Genomic DNA, 13219 nt, shown 5'->3' on the forward strand with positions numbered 1-13219 from the left:
TCCTTCAAAGTGCTTTCTCCATGAAGATCTTATAGGAAACAGAGATCTTTCTAGATTTACGATCACACATACTTCTTATCTGAGCACAGAAATTTCCTTTTCATATGGGCTGCTAGAACGTTAAAATTTTCCCATCTCCAGCAAGACTATGTTGACTTTTTTGGTGCCAATCAGACCTTTCATGCTTTGTCTTATTTTCTTCACACCTTTCTAATTTATCTTGCAAAATTCTGTGAGTCTTTAGAGCACTCATTAAACCTTTCTTAGAACAGGCATGTATCAATTATGTACAGTTACACATCAGGTATACAATAAACATTGGAAATTATTTTAGTTGCCAAGCTTTACCCATATTTTTATGAAAAAGAATACGCTACCTCACTACTGGAAATTGCACTTAAGTATTTTGATGAAATCTCATTTCAAAGTCTACAAATGCCTCATCATTATCACTATCACAGAATAATTCTGCAGGCATAATGTCAGTTCATATATGCCAGGCCTCTGGTAGAGTGGCATAGCCAAATGACATAAAAAAGGTCATGATTTCATCTTTTGAACCTTTTGAAGAGATTCTATCTATTCCTGCTCTAAATCTTGTTTATTATTGGTAACGTGACCTACTTTAAAAAAAAAATCTGAAACAGATAAAAATAAAAACAAAAAAACTTAAATACAATAAAATCTTTAAACTGACAGTAAAGAACAAGTACAATGTAATTAGGATAGAGATAAAACAGAAATTCCAGGCTAAGAAAAGCTCCTGCCTTAAAGCATAAGTGGAACTTACCTCTCAAGCATCCCAGTGCCCAAGGAAAAAAGAACAGAGATGAGTTACACATTGTCATTATAAAAAAAAAGGAAGTGTGTCAGTTCGCCAGACTGAACTTTTTGCTAGGGCTAACCTCCATGAATTAGGTTGTGTGCACTTTTACACAAAGCAATCTGTACAACACATTTAAAGGCCCTTAACAGCAGGTTTACAAAGCTGGTTAATGAAACCATGTTAGGGGTTTTCAAATACTGATTTCAAGGTCTCCGTTCTCCTGAGGTTTTAAATAAGTTTCCAGGCGAGGTTGATGATTACTCACATTTGGTAATACCTGACCTAAACATTATTTTACTCCCAGTTTTACTGTAGTATAATATACATACAACAAACCACACACACTTAAAGTACACAATCTGACAAGTTTCACAGTACACACCTGTGAAACCATCGCCAAAATCAAGCTGGTAGATGTATCCCTTGCTGCCAAAGTTTCTTTGTACCGTCTGATAAGCCCTCCCTGTCACTCATACCCACACCTCCTACCAACAATGCTTTTTAAATATCAAATGTATCAGTCTGGTTTTCCAAGTAGTTCAACAAGAGCAAGTCATTCAAGACTGAAATCACTGAAAAGCAGTCTTGGTTATGGGTTGAAAGGAGAGTCTTCTGTCAGGTTAGATTCCTGACATTGAAGTGACAACATATTTTATATCAAATACTGAAGAACCTGACATGTATTCATCCCCAGAGAAGTTTGTCTGCATGGAGTTGGGCTTCAGTGTTTGAAAGTTTTCTATAAAAGTCTCTAATGTATAGACAAATATTCAGTTGATATAACTCCCTGGCAGTTCAGTGGTTAAGACTTGGCCGGGCCCTGGGTTTGATTCCTGGTTGGGGAGTTAAGATCCCACAAGCTGCGCAGCATGGCCAAAAATAAATAAATGAATAAAATAAAAACAATCCAAATATTCAGTTGAATTGCCACAGGTGCGAGGTGGCTATGGCACACAAGATTTTCAGGTAGGAACTCTTATTTAATCATTGATACCTAATCTGGAAAAATTTGATGTGGGTATTCTTAAATGTTTCAGTTTGATGCCAGTATTCTTGAATGTTTCTGTTTTCAGCAACATTGAAACTCAAATGTTTCAAGTTTCAGAGCACATGGCTCTATACCCCTGCTTTCTAGAAGACCAAATTAAAATGCACCCCATGAAGACACTGACTTGATCCACTGATTAGTGATTTTTTAAAAAATTGTTTGCTACCTATAGATGTTGAAGATTAGCCAATAAAAACACTGAATTTGGTTTTGGCATAATTGAGCTGTCCTTACTAAGAGTAATTAACCAATGTGTTTATTTAGTTACTGTCTGAAGCAATCATAAGAACTTGGCAAGAGAGGACAGAAGCATGTTAATTGTCCTCTCTTATACAGGATTGTATATCTTCTTATACAATCACAGGAAGGCACCTGAACAGCTGATCCAGAAGCTCTATCAACTTATTGCTATAAATTACAGTAGGAAACGGGGACCAGAATACAGACCCTTTCTAGTATTCTTTAGGGTGATTTGCTGTATGGTGAGCCCATTATTGTCCACTTGTGTTCAGCTATGATATTGTGATATGGGCTTTTTTTTTTTTTTTTGGTTGCTCTGTATCTTCCTTCCAGAATGTGGGCTTTCTCTAGCCGCAGGGAGTAGGGAACACTCTCTAGTTCTGGTGCCCAGGTTTCTCATTGTGATGGCTTCTCCTGCTGCGGAGCACGGGCTTCAGTACTTACAGTGCCCGGGCTCTAGAGCACGGGCTCAATAGTTGAGGTGCACAGACTTCGTTGCTTCATGGCACGTGGAAACTTTCCAGACCAGGGATCAAACCCATGTACTGGCAGGTGGATTCTCATCCACTGTACTACCAGGGAAGTCCTGTGATAGGGGCTTTTAAAAGCTTAAGAGGTATTCTATTGACATCACGGCTTTATTCCAGAGATGGCATCTATTAGGGTGAAAGGTCGATTATAGGTCTATAAATGTTATAAACATCCTTATATTTTCTTAGCTGTTTTCTCCAATTAGATGAACTTAGAGGAGTAAATGTTTTATTTATTTTTAATTGGAGGATAATTGCTTTACAATGTTGTGTTAGTTTCTGCCACACAGCAACATGAATCAGCCACAGGTATACATATGTCCCCTCCCTCTTGATCCTCCCTCCCACCCCATCCCACCCTTCTAGGTTGTCTGGAGTAGTAATGTTTTTTTTTTTAATATTTATTTATTTGACTGCATGGGGTCTTAGATGTGGCATGAGGGATCATCGGTCTTCACTGCAGCATATGGGATTTTTAGTTGCAGCATGTGGGATCTAGTTCCCTGACCAGGAATCGAACCTGGGCTCCCTTCATTGGGAGCTCAGAGTCTTAGTCACTGGACCACCCGGGAAGCCCAATAGTAATGTTTAATTGTATAAGAGTTGTTCCTCAGCTTGCCTATTCTTCATGGAGGAAATTACATCAAGACCCAAACCTGCATTTTTCAGAAAGAAAAATCTGCACTGAGCCTTGGCAGGATATACAGCAAACTGGCAGGTGCAATATTTTGGAGCAATAAAGGGTTACATTAATTATAAATAGGAAAGATTACACTTTAAGTCCACCTTGATGGAGAGTTCTAAGCAATGCTGCAAATATAGCACCATCTTTCAGCATATGAACTTGAGTTAGAAAAACCTGGGCTTAAATATAGGCTTTACAACTTGCTAACTACACGGTCTGAGGAAAAATACTTAATACTTCTGAGTCTTAATTTTTTCACCTGTAAAATGGGTATAATAATATCTATTGTAAAGTGTTCTCCTGAAGAGTAAATGAGATAATGCACTTGAGGTATGTAGGCAGATAGCTGCCTAATAGTGAACATTCAACATTCCATAAGAGGTGGTATCATTAACGACTGTCATTACAAATTTGGGGCAGACAACTCAGAAAATGATTTTAAAATGTTGGCAGTAACATATCTTCCACAAATATCTTCTTCAGTCTAAGACTCCCAGGCTGAAGTCATAGCAAACTCTTTTAATCAAATTAGAACTCCTTTTGGTATAGATAACCTCATTTCCCTCAGGCTTCTTTGCCCCTTGTAGTCATCATTCCAGTCCTATACAGACAGGCTTAAAGGTAGCAGTGTGAAGAAAGAGGATAGAGGAAGACTTCCTTGGAGGTCCAGAGGTTAAGATTCCGTGATTCCACTGCAGGGGGCAAGGTTTCAATCTCTGGCAGGGGAACTAAAATCCTGCAAGCCATACAGTGAGGTCAAAATAAATTTTAAAAAAAGAAAGAAAAGAAAGAGAATTCGTTTAACAAGCTAATGATTTCAATTGCCCCCGAAAAGCTCAGGGCTTTGGGGTACTAATATCCACATAGTCAAAAATCCCTATATAATTTTACAGTTAGCCATTCTATCCCAAGTTGCTCATCCATGGATTCAGCCAACTGCAGATAATATGGTACCACAGTATTTATTGAAATAAAATCCATGTATAAGTGGACCTGTGCAGTTCAGACCTGTGTTGTTCAGGATCAACTATACTTTCCATTCTGGTATATGTATCTTGAATAGAGATATGCAAGGGGAAAAGGTCAGTAACATTAGTTGCTTGATTAGGAACACAAACAGAAGTTATCCCCTAAATTTATCCCAAGCCATCATTTAGCAACATTAAATTATTATAGTGGTTGGGCTTATTTAGCAAACATTTTCCTACTCATTAACGATGATTGTCCCTACAGATGCAGCCCAGACAAGTAACTGTCTCAATACAGTTCTTCTAAAGCAGAAGCCTAGGAAAACCATGGCAATCTTGTGCTCCCAGAGTAAAAAGCTTCTTTTAAGTTTTTATTCACACTAGGTAGTAATTATTTTTTGTACATCTGTCTGTTTTCCCAGCCTGAGTTTAAAAACCCTGAAGTCATTAGGGGTAATCCTTGCCTGAGAAAATCTCCCCTGCGTTTTCAAGAAAAAAAGAGGGAATACTGTCAAGACTTGCAAACCAAGAGGATCTTATTACTTTTTGCCTTTAAAAAGGGCAAATCAAGGAATTGATTTTATCCTACATTCAGCTTGGCATAATTATAAATCCTCTGTTTTTGTTGTTTGTTTTGTTTTTTAAAAAAACTTTTTGTTTTTGTTTTGGGGTGTAGCCAATTAACAATATTGTGACAGTTTCATGTGAACAGTGAAGTATGACTCAGCCATATATATACATGTATCCATTCTCCCCCCAAATTCCCCTCCCATCCAGAATGCCATATAACCTTGAGCAGAGTTCCATGCGCTATGCAGTAGGTCTTTGTTTAGATCCTTTGTGTTGTTCCATTTAAAAAATGGAAAAATAATTTAAACGAGATAGTTTCTAAGGCAGAAACCTAAGACTGCATTCCATTTGCATGAAATCCTTCCCTTTTCCACCCACCTCTGTGAATTGTTCAGGAAGAGTCACCTGTATCCGTGACTGTGACTGCTGGAGAGCATGACGTTCAGCTCCCTGACAAAGGAGGGACGAGCCTGTAAAGTGGATGACGGTTTCGGCCCAGTACTTCCTCTGAGCTTTTCCTACGAAAAGCTGTTCTTTGGGGGTAACTTGGCTTGTGGGCCTCTGAATTACCAGGTAAGCTATTTATTTCACACAGAGCTGTGTTTTCTGGCCAGAGTGCTTAAATTTAAGATTTAAACAGAAATAAACTAGAGAAAGGAAGACATCTACATTCTATTTAAGACAAACTATTCCCATAATAGTTCTTTCTTACCTGTGTACCCTACTTTGTAGTTCCAATTTTAAAGTGAAAATCTATACCATTTTTAAAAAATCAGCGTGGGCAAGATGGGTTATTCAATAAATTGTGTTGGGACAATACTGATCATTTGGGAAAAGGCAGTGGTTCTCCATCTTATTCTTTACCAAAAAAGAAAAGAAAAATTCCAGATGGACTGAAAACCATGAATGCTGTAGAAGAACACCTGAATGTTTAAAAATAACATTGGAATGAGAAAAACAAAAAGTCTTTGTAATGGAGTTTTTGATACAAATATGTCCCAAGTATTCTACTGGACTTACTTATACTAAAAAGTTACTAATTGTTTATCAGAAATTAAAATTTAACTGGGTTTCTTGTATTTCAGTTCACTACATTTAGCAACCCTAATTTCTAAGACATGAAATATAGAAACTATTGAGAAAATATGGATGATCCAATTATAGAAATGTATACATTTTGTATAGCCAAAAAACTCCACGAAGACCCATAGGTAAAATAAAAACAACTAGCTAATAAAAATAAATCACTTTTCATATGAAAAATATACTCAATTCTTTAATAAAAGAACAGGGTAGTGTCATTGGCTAAGATGGCAGAGTAGGAAGACCCTGAGCTCACCTTCTCCCAAAAGCATCCAAAATAACAACTATTTACAGAGCAACAATCCATGAGAACAATGTGAAGACGAGCAGAAATGATTTTCCATGGCTAAAGATATAAAGAAGGAACCACACAAGATGGGTGGGAGGAATGGAGCTGACACATAGTCAAGATCCACAAGCTCGGGTGCTGCTGCTAAGTCGCTTCAGTCGTGTCCGACTCTGTGCGACCCCACAGACGGCAGCCCACCAGGCTCCCCCGTCCCTGGGATTCTCCAGGCAAGAACACTGGAGTGGGTTGCCATTTCCTTCTCCAGTGCATGAAAGTGAAAAGTGAAAGTGAAGTCGCTCAGTCGTGTCCGACTCTTAGCGACCCCATGGACTGCAGCCTACCAGGCTCCTCTGTCCATGGGATTTTCCAGGCAAGAGTACTTGAATGGGTTTCCATTTCCTTCTCCGACAAGCTCGGGTAGACAACTCACAAACAGAAAGATAATCACAGTCGCAAAGACTCTTCCCAAAGAGTGAGAGGTCTGAGCACCACACTGAGCTCCCCAGTTTGGGGGTCCTGCACTGAGAAGACAAGCTTCCAGAACATCTGGCAGTGAAGACAGTGGGACTTGACCACAGGAGAGCTGCAGCACTATAGGAAACATAGACTCTGTGCTTAAAGATGCACAAGAAATATCATGCTCTGAGTGCCAGCACAGAGGCAGTGCTTTGAAAGGAGCCTAGAAAAACCCACTTGCTGGTCCTGGAGAGCCTTCTGGAGAAGAAGAAAGCAACTGGAACTACCCCTGGGGACCCCGACACTGGTAGGAGACATTTTGGGGAGCTCATTCTACCATGAGGACATTGGTGCTGGTGAGGGCCATTCTGGAGTCTTCCCTAGCCTATTACTGCTAAGGGAGTATGTCCCCACCAGCAGGCCAGGGCAAGCCCCGAGTCCTCCAAAGCAGGATGGCTATCTTATAAGGCAGGGTCTGACAGTCAGTTGGGGTGGGGCTAGCCCCACTTACCACTGCATCCACAGTAGTCAGCCCTATCACAGCAGATGGATATATGTAGCCCAGAGTATAGCTCTGGTGGCTAGATAGGGGTGTGCCTCATTAAACCTCATGGACCTCACAAGACCTCCTAAGACCTCTCTTCCATAGGATAGAATTTCATAGGATCAGAGGATCGAACCTCATGGGACGTCTCTTACATACTGCCATTTTTCCAAATCAGGAAACAACCCACCTACCTGGAAGTGAAAGTTGCTCAGTCGTTCCAACTCTTTGCAACCCACGGACTATACAGTCCATGGAATTTTCCAGGCCAGAATACTGGGGTGGGTAGCCTTTCCCTTCTTCAAGGGATCTTCCCAACCCAGGTCTCCCACATTGCAGGTGGGTTCTTTACCAGCTGAGCCACAATCAGGAAACAACCCACCTACCTAATACATACAAATAAACACAGAGAATGAGGTAAAATGAGGCAACAGAGGAATATGTTCCAAATGCAGGAATAAGATATAACCTCAGAAAAAGAACTTTTAAAAGTGGCAAAAGCAAGCTACAAATATTTAAAGGTAAATATTTAAAGGTAATATGATCATGAGATCAACAAACTCAAGAGAAGGATGGATGAACAAAGTGAGAATTTTAACAAAGGATTAGAAAACATGAAGAACCAAACAAAGCTGAAGAATACAAGAGCTGAAAGAAAAAATACACTAGAAGGAATCCACAGTAGAGTAGATGGTACAGAAGGCTTCCCTGGTGGTTTGGCAGTGAAGAATACACCTGCAGTGCAGGAGACAGAGGTTTGATCCCTGATTTGGAAAGATCCCCTGGAGAAGGAAATGGCAACCCACTCCAGTAATCTTGCTGGGGAAATCCCATGGACAGAGGAGCCTGGGGCACGGGGGCTATAATCCATGCAGTTGCAAAGAGTTGGAAATGACTTAGTGACTAAACAACAACAAAACGATACAGAAGAACAGATTAGTGAGTGACCTGGAAGACAGAGTAGTGAAAATCACCCAAACTGAACAGAAAAAATAATAATATTTTTTGAAAATGAGGATAGTTTAAGGGACTTCTGGGACAACATCAAGCAAACTAACATTTGCATTTTAGGAGTCTTAGAAGGAGAAGAAAGAGAGAAGTGGGGCAAACTTATTTGAAGAAATATTAGCTAAAAACAGCCTTAACTATAAAAGGAAACAAACATCTAAGTACAAGAATCACAAAGTCCCAATAAAAGGAATCCAAAGAAGTTCACGCTAAGAGACACTGTGATTAAAATGGCTAAAAGACAACTTTCTCATACCATAAACTCAAAATGTAAGACCTGAAACCTTAGAACTCCTAGAAGAAATCACAGGCAGTATGCTCTCTGACACGGATCTTAACAACACTTCTTTTGGATAAGGCTTCTCAGGCAAGGGAAACAAAAGAAAAACTAACAAATGGGACTACACCAAACTAAAGAGCTTGTGCACAACAACAAAAAGCCTACTGAATGGGAGACGATATTGCTAGTGATATATATGACAAGGGGTTAATATCCAAAATACACAAAGAACTTCTACAACTCAACATCAAAAACAAACAAAAACCCTGATTAAAAAATGGGCAGAGGACTTGAACAGACACTTTTCCAAAGAAAACATGGCCAATAGGCACATGAAAAGATGCTTGACATCATTAATCATCAGGGAAATGCAAACCAAAACCACAATGAGATGTCACCTTGGTAAATCTAAGTAAGTGTTTCCCTGCGTTCTGTGAGCCACTCTAGCAAATCAAGCCTGATGTGGAGGTCATAGAAACCTGATTTGTAGCCAAGTCAGATCCCAAGTATAGTTAAAGCTATGATTTTTTCCAGTAGTCATGTATAGATGGGAGAAGGCAATGGCACCCCACTCCAGTACTCTTGCCTGGAAAATCCCATGGATGGAGGAGCCTGGTAGGCTGCAGTCCATGGGGTCACTAAGAGTCAGGCACGACTGAGCAACTTCACTTTCACTTTTCACTTTCATGTATTGGAGAAGGAAATGGCAACCCACTCTAGTGTTCTTGCCCGGAGAATCCCAGGGGCAGAGGAGCCTGGTGGGCTGCCATCTATGGGGTCGTACAGAGTCGGACATGACTGAAGCAACTTAGCAGCAGCAGCAGCATGTATGGATGTGAGAGTTGGAGCATAAAGAAAGCTGAAATTGTGGAGCTGGAAAGTGCCTTGGACAGCAAGGAGATCAAACCAGTCAATCCCAAAGGAAATCAACCCTGAATATTCATTGGAAGAACTGAAGCTGAAGCTCCAATACTTTGGCCACCTGATGCAAAGAGCCAACTCACTGGAAAAGACCCTGGTGCTGGGAAAGATTGAGGGCAAGAGGAGAAGGGGGTGACAGACGATGGGATGGTTGGATGGCATCACTGACTCAATGGACATGAGTTTGAGCAAACTCCAGGAGATAGTGAAGGACAGGGAAGCCTGGAGTGCTGCAGTTCATGGGGCTGACTTAGAGACTGAACAACAACAATAGAGCCCAGCTAGTGCTAGTGGCAAAGAACCTGCCTGTCAACACTGGAGGCTTAAGAAACGTGGGTTTGATCCTTGGGTTCAGAAGGTCCCCTGGAAGAAGGCATAGCAACCTACTCCAGTATTTTTGCTTGGAGAATCCCATGAACAGAGGAGCTGGTGGGCTACGGTCCATAGGGTTGCAAAGAGTTGGACACGACTAAAGCGACTTAGCATGCACACACAGAAACTGTGGGTAACCTAGTTCAGTTTAGTTCAGTTCAGTTCAGTCACTCAGTTGTGTCTGACTCTTTGCAACCCTAAGAACCGCAACACGCCAGGCCTCTCTGTCCATCACCAACTCCCGGAGTTTACCCAAACTCATGTCCATTGAGTCAGTGATGCCATCTAACCATCTCATCCAGACTGGAAAAGGTCAGTTTTCATTCCAATCCCAAAGAAAGGCCATGTCAAAGAATGCTCAAACTACCACCCAGTTGCACTCATCTCACACGCTAGTAAAGTAATACTCAAAATTCTTGAGTATTACTCAAGGCTTCAGCAATATGTGAGTTGTGAACTTCCAGATGTTCAAGGTGGTTTTAGAAAAAGCAGAGGAACCAGAGATCAAATTGCCAACATCCAATGGATCATCAAAAAAGCAAGAGTTCCAGAAAAGCATCTATTTCTGCTTTATTGACTATGCCAAAGCCTTTGACTGTGTGGATCACAATAAATTGTGGAAAATTCTGAAAGAGATGGGCATACCAGACCACCTGATCTGCCTCCTGAGAACCTGTATGCAGGTCAGGAAGCAACAGTTAGAACTGGACATGGAACAACAGACTGGTTCCAAATAGGAAAAGGAACACATCAAGGCTGTATATTGTCACCCTGCTTATTTAACTTATATGCAGAGTACATCATGAGAAATGCTGGGCTGGAAGAAGCACAAGCTGGAATCAACATTGCCGGGAGAAATACCAATAACCTCAGATATGCAGATGACAGCATACTTATGGCGAAAGTGAAGAAGAACTAAAGAGCCTCTTGATGAAAGTGAAAGAGGAGACTGAAAAAGTAAGACCTACTAATAATTGGTATCTGAAGCGGTGTAGAAGCCATCTGGTGCAATTGAGCCCTTAACCTTTGGGCTCTGACTCTGTCTCCAAGTATATAGTGTCAGAACTGAGTTATTAATAAATTGTAGGACACCAGCTGGTATGGTGGAAAATTGCTTGATGTGGGGAAAAACCCACATACATTTGGTTGTCAGAAGTGAAATTTTTGTATGAAGAATAAAGGAGACACACAGGAAGGAGACTGAACTGAGATTTTCTATTAAAGCTTCAAACCAAGGCTATACCCAAGTTTCCTAGCTTGGAGAAGTCAATCCACAGAAAACAACAACACAGATTCAAAATCTTTAGAAACTTGGGGCAATTTAAAAGCTTTAGAATTGAAGAGAGGCTCACAGCCATTCATTGTAAAAGATAATTACACTTAATACTATCTACAGATTACAATAGTATGTTTCCTATTGCTGCTCTAACAAATTTAGCAGCTTTAAGGAGCCTGGTGGGCTACAGTCCACGGGGTCGAAAAGAGTCAGACTCGACTGAGTGACTTCACTTTCACTTTGGCTTCCCTGGTGGCTCAGATGGTAAAGCGTCTGCCTGCGATGCAGGAGACCCAGGTTCGATCCCTGGGTTGGGAAGATTCCCTGGAAAAGGACATGGCAACCCACTCCATTACTCTTGCCTGGAAAGTCCCATGGACGAAGGAGCCTGGTAGGCTAGAGTCCATGGGGTCGCAAAGAGTCAGACACGACTGAGCGACTTCACTCACTTCAAACAATGCAAATTCATTCTCTTCTAGTTCTGCAGGTTAGAAGTTTGAACTCTGATTCACTGTGCTGAAATGGAGGTGTTAGCAGAGCTGTTCCTTCTGAAGGCTCTGGAGAGAATCTGTTTCTTTGCCTTTTCCAGTTTCTAGAGGTTCACCGCATTCCTTGGCTCCTGGCCCCTTCTCAGCATCATTCCAATCTCTTGCTTCCATTGTCACATCTTATGCTACTCCTCAGATCTTCCATCTCTCTCTTATAAAGACCCTGTCCGTTCAGATCTACCCAGATAATGCAAATAAACCTTTCATCTCAAGATCCTTTACTTAACTGCATCTGTGAAGTCCCTTTTACTATACAAGGTAACATAAGGTAACAAGGTAAGGTACCATAAATCCATGGAGACTAGGATGTGGACATCTTCACATGTATGTGTGCTAAGTCACTTCAATCGTGTCCAGCTCTTTGTGACCCCATGGGCTGTAACCCTTTAAACCCCTCTGTCCATGGCATTCTCCAGGCAAGATACTGGAATGGGTTCCTATGTCCTCATCCAGGGGATCTTCCTGATCCAGGGATGGAACCCACATTGCTTACGTCTCCTGCACGGGCAGGCGGGTTCTTTACCACTAGTGCCACCTGGGAAGTGCTGTGGATATCTTTGGGGGCCATTATTTAGACAATTACATAAATTTTCTATTCCTTACGCCAATTAGTCATTCAGAATTCAATCATCAACAGAAGGAACTTTTTAAAAAGGCAAGGGAGTACTTCCCTGGAGATTCAATGGTTAAGACTTCAATGCAGGGAGCGTGGGTTCGATTCCTGGTCGGGGAACTAGGATCCCATGTGTCATGTGACACAGTCAAAAAACAAAAGTTGAAAACAAGACAAAAAAACTAAAGAATAAATTCTTTTCTAATATCCCAACTTGAATTATTAGAAAAATCTACTTTTTTCATTTTTTTCAACATTTGCTCTTTCATGACAAAGGCATTTAACATACAAAACACACATGACCAAAGATATTACAAAACACTTCTCTTTCCTTCATCCACACCATTTTCCTGCACTGTTTTCTCCTAAAGTTCCACCACATCCCTCAATACCCGCTGTTCCTAGTCATATCATTAACAGAGCTCCAAAAATTTCAATCCTCCACTTTAATCCTCCCTAAGAAACTGCCTCCTTATTTTTTATAAACTTTATTTTCTCTTAATAATACATTAATATAATACTACATTAACTAATACATTAATAATAATAAAATAATACATCTTTTCTATTTTCCTTTCAACTTTACACTTTATCAAAAGTGTCCAAAGATTCTTGATTCTTTACTCAGTCTTTCATGAAACAATGTCATGAGTAATTCTCTGTATTAATTTTAACTATAATGCCATACCACATTATAAATTTGACCCTCTTGAACATTTTCTCCATTATCTTTCCTTCAAATCTTTTCAAAGCTCTGAATTTTAAAACTGAGGTAGAATTTCCAGAGAAATTCAGAGATAATAAGTGCATAAGTTTAATCATGTCATGTTAATATTGTTGATTTCTGGTCCTTTTGCCTCTATTTTATAAAAACAGTTTCATAATTTCTATCCAATCAATTCTTAAAAGCATGCATTCTTCCATACAATTATTTTTCTCATATTTAACGATTTAATCTCATA

The 13219-nt window shown here is 40.2% G+C and overlaps 1 protein-coding gene and 1 non-coding gene across 3 annotated transcripts in view; one reads left to right on the forward strand and one right to left on the reverse strand.

The window, feature by feature from the left end:
• Positions 1-13219, reverse strand: part of KCNMB4 (potassium calcium-activated channel subfamily M regulatory beta subunit 4) — an 82109-nt gene that overhangs the window by 11128 nt on the left and 57762 nt on the right. The gene's annotated exons all lie outside the window — the stretch shown is intronic.
• On the forward strand, positions 11343-11414 carry TRNAR-GCG (transfer RNA arginine (anticodon GCG)). Its single transcript has one exon. It is a non-coding gene; the product is annotated as a tRNA-Arg (tRNA).

Source organism: Bos grunniens, chromosome 5, assembly GCF_055505025.1.
Source record: "Bos grunniens cultivar Pamir isolate PY7600 chromosome 5, Bosgru_T2T1.0, whole genome shotgun sequence".
Lineage (NCBI taxonomy): Eukaryota > Metazoa > Chordata > Mammalia > Artiodactyla > Bovidae > Bos > Bos grunniens.